Here is a 9970-nt window from a genome sequence, read left to right as displayed (position 1 = left end):
CTACATGCTACAGCTCTTCCAGCAGGAGCCAAGGGAATGGGGAAAAGTAGAAATAGTGATGGCTGGCAAAATCACAAAACACATGCCACTCAGGCATGCACAGGGGTTGCACACCCATCTTGGAAGAAAACATTTGAGATTCCAGCCCCACTCCCTTTCGGGTTATTAGAAACCTTAAGCTGCACAGGTCTGAAATGGCTTTGTAAAATCTTCACTCCAAACAACAGGTAATATCTATAACTTAAGTGGAGTAAATATTTTTAAAAAAAATAAAATCTAGACTAGAAATAAATTTATAATTCAGACTTGATCCTGATTAAAATCATATTTATTCAATGATGATTGTTCTGGTGGATGGATGAAAATTGAAAAACTCAGTAATATTTATCTACTGTAACAATTAGGTTAAATTAACTCATAATGTTCACTCAATAACATTGTTTGCATATACTCCTATTGCCAGGAAAGTGCTACCTAATTCATTTTTCACACATCAAAATTCAGTAAATCGACATAATTATATTATCCTCCTTCGAAATGCTGATGGGGTCTGGTCTGCATATCTCAGAGTGAAGGGGGAATGAGAACAGTGGGTGACATCATATACCATACGTTCAACCATATCTATAGCACTGTAGGTACAATGGGCAGAGGTGAGAGTAGTATTTATGCCAAACCTCTTCATTGTTAGGGGATGTGATGAATTTTAAATTCATATTTTATTCATTTTCCAAGTAGTGTATTTTCTTTGAAAAATTCACAGACACACTAGTGGTCCCATCTTCCAGGAAAACCTGTAAACCAATAGAAATGTTTTTTGACTTTCTGACAGTGTCTGACAAAATGTCTGACAAAAATGCATTGTTCTTGAAGGTCAATAAGCCAAATGAACAATTGAATCTGATGCACAATTTTATGATAAATTTTCCAACAAATTATAAGCGAGTTGTTGTGTGTAACGTTTGGTGGGGGATTTTCCCCACATTACAAGGCCAGTGGATTTGCAAAACTACTATGTCTATGGTTAACCCTTCCTTAGGCTGCCTTTTTTCAGCAAATTTGGTCCCCAAAGAATCAACGGAACAAACCGAGCAGATACTGTTCAAATCTCTAGAGACTAAACGAAGATGTTGCAATTAGGTGCCTTGAGTCCTAATTGTAAGTCTGTCAAAGAACTTTATATGCCACTGTCACAAGTTCCATTTTCTAGTTTTTAAAAATCGAGACAGATCTCACAGTCTCCACACCAAATTGATAATGAAAAGGTTGTTGCTGATACGAAATGCTATCATCCTGTCGATAACGATCATCGTAAGGATTTAATTGTGCTAATTGAATGTAAGAAAGGAACTCAAGGAAAGAAGAGGCCAAACTTTTTTCCAATGTGGCTTAAAATAGATAATGTATAATACTATATTCGAAGGTGTGGACTGTGTATGTACTTGTTATATTTTCACTAGACAAATACTAGTATTTCCCTTCCCAGCTTTTCATTCAAGTGGTAATTCCTAACACCTGTGAACAAATGTGCTTAGCCCTGCTAATGCTGATAAAAACTACAAATCTGTCTTCTTCACTGTTGATCTAGGAATGAAAGCAGTGTGCCACGCTCTCCATCTCACTGTACCCTTAATGGAAAATCAGCAGGGCTGTTAGCAAAATTTCCTAGACTACAAAAAGATAATATTAATCCAAGCACTTTAGGAAAATTCCCAAAATCCATCTTCTCCTGATAACATTATAGAAGATTTTGATATATTGATATTTTGAGGGGTTTTGGCTTATGGTTTACTAGCAAGGTAATTTATTAAACAGTCACGTTGAATCATTTCCCACATAAGCCTAAAACTCGTCGCACATCTTAAACTCCCACCCTCAATAGTTTTAGAGATTTACCATGTAAGGAGAGAATTAGACCCATCTAGCATTTTGCCACCATGTTTTCACAATATAGAGTTTTAGTTATCACAGGTGGAAGTGTCACCTTGGAAATAAATGGACCTTGAGTATGCTTGAGAGAAAGGCATTGAGATAAATACTCCTCTCTATTCTGATTAGTCTCTTTGAGTCATTTAGAAAGTAAAACAGATGAACACATTTTTTTTGTTGTTCTACAAAATTCTGCTTTCTGACTTATCTCAAGATTTGCATATTTTTATGGAGCACTTTAGGCTAAAGGAATCACTCTGAGAATAACGACAACACAGTGTCCCACCTTAAAGGTGTTATCCTTTAGAATATAAGCTCCAGAGGACAGGGGTCTATTTGATTCATTGAGACATTATGACACACCCTCAATAAATAGTGTGAACTCAATGGGGGATGGTGGGGTATAGGAAATATGACATTAATGTATACACATCCAGCAACTAAATAGCAAAAAGTTCTGTGCTAAGTACGGACTAAATATTCCAATGGTCAACCTTGTGTTCTAAAGGAAACCACTGCTGCTGGGAAAACCCATACTCAATATTGAAGAGAGTTCTGGAAGCAGGATTTTCATGGAAGTGCTTGAGGCAACAGTCAAAGAGTATCATTCACCAAACATATGTGGAGAAATTGCTTTGTGAAAGGGGTATGCTAGGTACCTGATGGATTCAGAGAAACTCTCCGCCCTCCAGGAGGTTTTGGGCTTTAAGGGAAGGAAGGCAGATTCAGAACTGCAAGCAGGAATGTACATACTCGTATGGCTTGTGTATAGTTTGTATGCGGTATGGAGGAACGTTAGAGATGGGAACCCCAGAGCTGTCATAGAACTGTTAAGCCTGAACTTTCAAACAAACAGAAAAGGCAGGAGTAACATGCCAGGAACATGAATTAACCCTGAAGACAGAGATTATGTATGAACTTGCCTCACTCATTCTGTTTCAGCCACTCTACCTGGCCTCTTGCTTTTCCTCCAGCTTGTAGGCAACTGTCTACGGGAACTTTGCACTCGCTGTTTACTCCGTTTGGAGCACTTTCCTCCAGATATTTGCAGGCCCACTCTCTTATCAACATCAGGCCCTTATTCTAATGTCACCTTCACAGGGTCACCTAATCACTCTATTTGATATTATAACTTCTATGCGCACCCCTCGTTTGCTTTCTTTTTCTTGGTAGCACTTATCACCATCTGCAGTATAATGTTTTAGTTAATTGCTCACTTATTTTTTCAATCATCCTTGCTAAAATATAAGCACTATGAAGGCAGGATTTTTGTCTGTTTCCTCACCTAGTAGCTCCTAGAACTGTGTCCTATCCTGTAACAGGCACTGATCAGCTATTTGTGGAATAAACAAATGAAATTTGCACAAAAGAAAACACACTCTACAGGTCTATATGCTAAGTACTAAAAAATATGTTTATAAAAACTTGTCACATCTTTGACAATATGCAGATATACACATTCATGTAGTGGTGGGGTGAGGGAAGGCGTGTCTGCTTTCCTGGCCTCATGTCTCCACGAGGGATTTCTGCTAGAGTAACTTCTTGCCGCCTCACTCCTGCAGGCTTATTCAATTAGAATTTGGTTGACATTACTGAGCTTGCTCATCTTAGTATCTTGTTGGATTCTCCTTCTTTGGGGGAACCACAGGATGTTTGCACTCTGGTCTGCTCATTCATGCACTCCGCTTGGAATGGGCCTTTGCTGTCCAGCTCTACCATGTTTCCCCGAAAATAAGACCTAGCCGGACAATCAGCTCTAATGCTTCTTTTGGAGCAAAAATTAATATAAGACCCGGTCTTATTTTACTATGATGTAAGACTGGGTGTAATATAATATAATACCAGGTATAAAATAAAATAATATAATATAATATAGTATAATATAATATAATATAATAAATATAATATAATACCAGGTCTTGTATAATATAAGACTGGGTCTTATATTAATTTTTGCTCCAAAAGACACATTAGAGCTGATTGTCCAGCTAGGTCTTATTTTCGGGGAAACATGGTAATGGTAACTGGATAGGTGTGTCTCTCATTCAGAGATAAAGGATTAGGGAGACTTCTGGGTTTCTAATCATTTTTTAAAATTTATTGGGGTGACAATTGTTAGTAAAATTATATAGATTTCAGGTGTACAATTCTGTATTACATCATCTATAAATCCCATTGTGTGTTCACCACCCAGAGTCAGTTCTCCTTCCATCACTATATATTTGATCCCCCTTAGCCTCATCTCCCATCCCCCACCCCCCTTACCCTCTGGTAACCACTAAACTATTGTCTATGTCTATGAGTTTTTGTTTCTCATTTGTTTGTCTTGTTCTTTTGTTGTTTTTGGTTTATATACCACATATCAATAAAATCATAGGGTTCTCTGCTTTTTCTGTCTGACTTATTTCGCTTAGCATTATACTCTCAAGATCCATCCATGTTGTCACAAATGGTCCTATTTCATCTTTTCTTACTGCCGAATAATATTCCATTGTGTATATATACCACAACTTCTTTATCCATTCATCTATCGAAGGACATTTTGGTTGTTTCCATGTCTTGGCCACTGTAAACAAAGCTGTAATGAACATTGGAGCACACGTGTCTTTATGTATAAATGTTTTCAGATTTTTTGGGTAGATACCTAGGAGAGGGATTGCTGGGTCATATGGTAATACTATTCGTAATTTTTTGAGGAACCTCCACACTGCCTTCCATAATGGCTGCACCAGTCTGCATTCCTACCAACAGTGTATGAGGGTTCCTTTTTCTCCACAGCCTCTCCAACACTTATTACTGTTTGTCTTGTTGGGGGTGGCCGGTTAGCTCCGTTGGTTAGAGCGTGGTGCTGATAACACCAAGGTTGCCGGTTCAATCCCTACATTGGCCACTGTGAGCTGTGCCCTCCTTAAAAACAAACAAACACTATTTGTCTTGTTGATGATAGCCATTCTGACTGGGGTAAAGTGATATCTCATTGTGGTTTTTATTTTCATTTCTCTGATGATTAGTGATGTTGAGCATTTTTTCATATGTCTATTTGCCATTTGTATTGGGTTTCTAATCTTAAAGCTTCATTTTGTTATCATCTGTCTGACTCCTGGGTCTGTTTTCCCATTGATTCCAAATTCAGAAGGTGATTTAAAAAAGATGCTATGTATTGAATCCTTAACAGCTACTACAGGAAAATATCCATCAAGATGGAAAAATTACACCAAGGGAGGTGGTTAGCATGGCACCATCAGGCATTCCAGAGGAAAATGTCTGGGGGAGCACATTTTACTCAAGACTTGGCTCTGCCTTTTGTGACATTAGTCATGCTTTGCAATTTCAACAGTATTTTACATGAGATGGATTTAATATAAGTGATGAGGGGCCGGCCAGGTGGCACAGGCGGTTGGAGCTCTATGCTCCTAACTCTGAAGGCTGCCGGTTCGATTCCCACATGGGCCAGTGGGCTCTCAACAAAAAAAAAAAAAAAGAGTTACAAATGAATCAGTAATATAAGTGATGAGAACTGAGTACTACCTCCCAAGTCCTGGCTGTAGCAATTCTGCCAATCCAATGGGGCTCAAGCATGACTTACGAAGAGTTAGTGCACTAGGCCCAAGAAGGGCTTCAAGATTCATTGACACTCATGTGAACCCAAACAATGTGGCAGAGCTCTAGTTGACTGAGAACTAAGAAGCAAAAGGGAGAGGAATAGGGTCACAAGAGGCCAGCATGAGGCAAAACCTTTGAAGAGATCAAGATTTTAATCCAGAGTCAAAAACTACAGCTGTTGCCCCCAAAACTGCCTTAGTCATAGAAACACAGATAAGTAAGTCCTTTATTGGGCCAAGACAACTCTGGGTTGGCTCATCTTTCATGACTGCCACCAACATACACCGGAGCTTGCTGCATCAATACAATAGCACTGCATTGTACCCCAATGCACATTTCAGCACAAGCTCTGACTTAGAAAACTGATCTTAGAATTTGGGTTGAATATTTTCCACCATCTACTTTGAGTTCACAATCAGCTGTTCCCGTTTATCTTTCTAATCACCATCTGCTACCCTGCCTGGGTCCATTTTTCTTCTCGTATCTCCTTATATTCTCTCAGGGGCATCCTACCTCGGGCCCTCCACCTTTTTACAAACCTGAAGCTAGACAGCACCATTATTAAAATACAAGTTTATTATTTTTCTGAAATTGCCATAATAAAAAGCATAGCATCATTTTTCCTCAGTAGGATTTAGATCAGTACTATCCAATAGAAATGTAATGCAACACACATAATTTAAAATTTTCTAGGAACCACCTATAACTAAAAATAAACAGGTGAAATTAGTGGATACTATATGTTATTTAACCCAAAATGTCCCAAATATAATAATTTCAACACGTATTCAATATGAAAAATATTGATGAAATATTTGTCTTCAAAATCTGGGCTGTATCTTACACCACACCTCAATTCAGATGAGCCACATTTCAAGCGCTCAGTAGCATAAAGGGCAAGTGGCTAGGGCATTGGACAGTGTAGACTGTGACGTCCTCATCTCACATTTCTGGGAGATTGGGAATTGAGAGTGATAGGTACTCTTGAATTTAGTAAGAATCTCTTAGAGTTGCAGAATTGGATAGTGAGGAGACAAGAATGAAATGTTTGAGGACCACTGTAATGAAATCAGGTTTGTCCTTTGTTTCATTTACTGGCAAGGAATTCCACGTGATGTTTGCTGACAAAGGTTATCTGACATTGGGCAAAGTAATGTCCTTGACCTCCAATTTCATCACATATTATGTGAAAACAATAATATAATAATAATAATAATAATATAACAATAGTATAATTAAAACAATCAGAATATCCAGCTCTCTGAATTGTTGTGATGAAAAAAATGGGAAAGCACTAAGCAAAATAGTCCATAATAGTGGTTACTTATTTGGTGAAAAATTGGTCTTTTCATATTTTTTTAAACAATAGCTCTGTTGAAGAATTATACATTCAATAAACTGAACATATTTAAAGTGAACAACCTGATTCTTTTGACATACACATATACCCATGCAATCAATCAAGAAACACGCATATCCATCACCCCAAAAACGTTTCTTCATGCCCCTATGTTATTTCTCCTTCCCACTTCTCTCTGTCCCCCACCCTTCCTCATATCTCACCTCCATGCCCAGTCAACCATTAGTCTGCTTTCTGACACTATACATTGTTTTGCCTTTTCTGGAATTTTATACACATGGAATCATACAGTGTGAATATATATAATTTATCTGGTTTCTCGAACTCAGCATCTTTATTTTATATTTCATATGTGAGGTCTGACAATTAAGTTCTCAAAATCATCCTAGAAAAAGTGCTACGTACCTCATTGCTGAATATCACTATGGTCACCTTCCAAGTACTCCTCTTGGGCAGCTATGCACCGACGGCAGCACCTCGTCCACCCTTCAAAGCAATTTTGGAACTCTTTTTCTGGAATGGCCATCAGAGCTGTCATCATAGTACCCTTGTTGTCTTGAATGTCATCAAAATGTCTTCCTTTCAATATTTCTTTTCTCTTTGGGTAAAGAAAGAAGTCACTGGGGGCCAGATCAGGTGACTAGGGAGGGTGTTCCAATACAGTTATTTGTTAATGGCTAAAAACTCCCTTACAGACAGTGCTGTGTGAGCTGGTGCATTGTCGTGATGCAAGAGCCATGAATTGTTGGTGAAAAGTTCAGGTCATCTGACTTTTTCATGCAGCCTTTTCAGCACTTCCAAATAATAAACTTGGTTAACTGTCCAGTTGGTACAAATTCATAATGAGTATTCCCTCTGGTATCAAAAACGGTTAGCAACAACGTTGCAACAAGTTCATGAACTTACTTGTCAGGTCTCATATGTTATTTCATGGATTAACAGCTGCCGGAGATCATCCAGAGGAAGTGATTCCTGGTTGACACAGGAGCTTGACTAGGTCAGTTGGGCAATTGGAGGCTCTTCACATCTGCCTTCTCTGTCCTTGGAATGTGCATTCTGCTTGCCTTCTCAGCACTAGAGGCTACCTCAAGGACACAGCCTTGTAGTAATGTATTATTGAGACCACCTGGATGTTATATGTGACTGAACCTCATTAAGGACACTACATAAACTTTGACATTTCTGACAAGTGGGTGTGGCGATCTACTCATCCATTGGCCGCCCAGAACAAGCTTTGTAAGTAAGTTCCCTTGCTTATTAAAACTACCACCTACTGATTTGGAGTGGTCTGCCTTTTGCTTAGGTCTCTCCTCTTCCTCTGTGTCCAGGAGTCAGAGTGAACCAACAACTGGTGAGCTAGCTGGGAGACTGAAGAACTGGGTCTTGGCAAAGAGAAATCCACATCGGGAAATCCTGAGTTGGCCATTCACCCGGATGTGGGGTGAGGTGGCTGGTCTATTCAAGCTTGTGAACCTCGCGGGAAGACGGAACACACCTGGAAATGCCAGGTGGTCTCACCTGCTTGTTGGAGGAACTGCGCAAGCGCAGGGCAGCAAAGAAGGAAGATGCAAGACTGTGCAGTGGGCTGGCCCCCAACGTGCGCGCGTTGGCCGGTCACCGAGGCCCAATTCCAGGCTGAAGCTGACGTAGAAAGTTGGAAGAACAGCTGAAGTTAGTAAAGGACATGTGAGTATCTACTAGTTTGCTGTTTCAGGTGTGGCAAACAAGGTGTGAGAGCAGATGAATTAAGATGGAGAATTTAGAGCGCTGTTTTGCAAAGCTGGGCTACTGCTGGGTGTACAGTAGGTCCTCCAATAACACCCTTTTGTTCAACCTACTTTCCTTACAGTGTTGGTAAGAAAAACAAATAATTGCTTCCTGGCGGGGCCATTGTCTGTGTGGAGTCTGCATGTTCTCCCCATGTCTGTGTGGGTTTTCTCTGTGGGCTCTGGTTTCCTCTGACATCCCAGAGACGTACAGGTGAGGAGTGTTTACATTGTCCCAGTATGAGTGAGTGTGAGTGTGAGTAACCCTGAGATGGAAGGGTGCCCTGTCTCGGCTGAGTTCCCCCCTGCGCCTGGGATGCCAGGAGAGGCTCCCACCACCCTCACCCTGACCTGGAATCAGTGGGTTGGAAAACAGTTGTCTTACTTGTTTTTGTGCATCTTTCTTAATGGTATGCAGAGCTCACATTTATTTCAGTGTTTAATATTAGAAGTGTTTTGGATCTTTATTTAGAAGTTTGGTGATGTTTTTGTGAACAGAAATCAGCCGTAGGCACTTAATAGTTGTTTGTGTCAATTAGCCTGTGGTAAAATTAGTTTCATTATACATTTCACAATCAAAATGAAAACTGTAGACTTTTTCATTTTTTTAAATAGATACCTTTTATGTGATTGTGGAAGTTCCCTTCTTCTATTCCTAGTTTATTGAGGGTTTAATCAAGAATAAATGTTGGAACTTGTCAACTGTTGTTGGAATTGGTCAAAAACAAATGGTTTAAAAACAGTCTTTTTTGTTTTAAAAGGATGACTTATATTGATTTGCAAGTGTTAAACAGTCTAAATTCCTGGGTTAAACCCCACACTATCATGATATAATATCCATTTTACATATCATTAGATTTAATATGCTAAAATTTAGATTAAAATTTTAATTTAGAATCTGTGTTCAGGAAGGATATTGGTCTTTAGTTTTCTTTCTTTTTTTAAAATCTTGTGGTAAGAATACTTAACATGAGACCCTCTTAACAACTTTTGAAGTGCATAGTACAGTATTAACTATAGTCACAATATTGTATGTCATATCTCTAGAATTTAGTAATCTTGCATAACTGAAATTTTATGCCTATGTAACAGACACTCCCCACTTTTCCTTCCCTCTAGCCCTGGCAACCACCATCCTACTCTCTGTCTATGAGTTTGACTATTTTGAATAACTAATGCAGTATTTGTTTTTCTGTGATTGGCTTATTTCTCTTAGCATTATGTCCTATAGTTTCACCCATGTTGTCACATATGGCAAGATTTCTTTCTTTTTAAAGATTTCTTTCTTTCTTTCTTTCATACATATATATAT

The sequence above is a fragment of the Rhinolophus hipposideros genome (assembly GCF_964194185.1).
Source record: "Rhinolophus hipposideros genome assembly, chromosome: 17".
In the NCBI taxonomy this organism is placed as follows: domain Eukaryota; kingdom Metazoa; phylum Chordata; class Mammalia; order Chiroptera; family Rhinolophidae; genus Rhinolophus; species Rhinolophus hipposideros.
The sequence above is the reverse complement of the archived record's forward strand: the minus strand, read 5'-3'. Positions refer to the sequence as shown.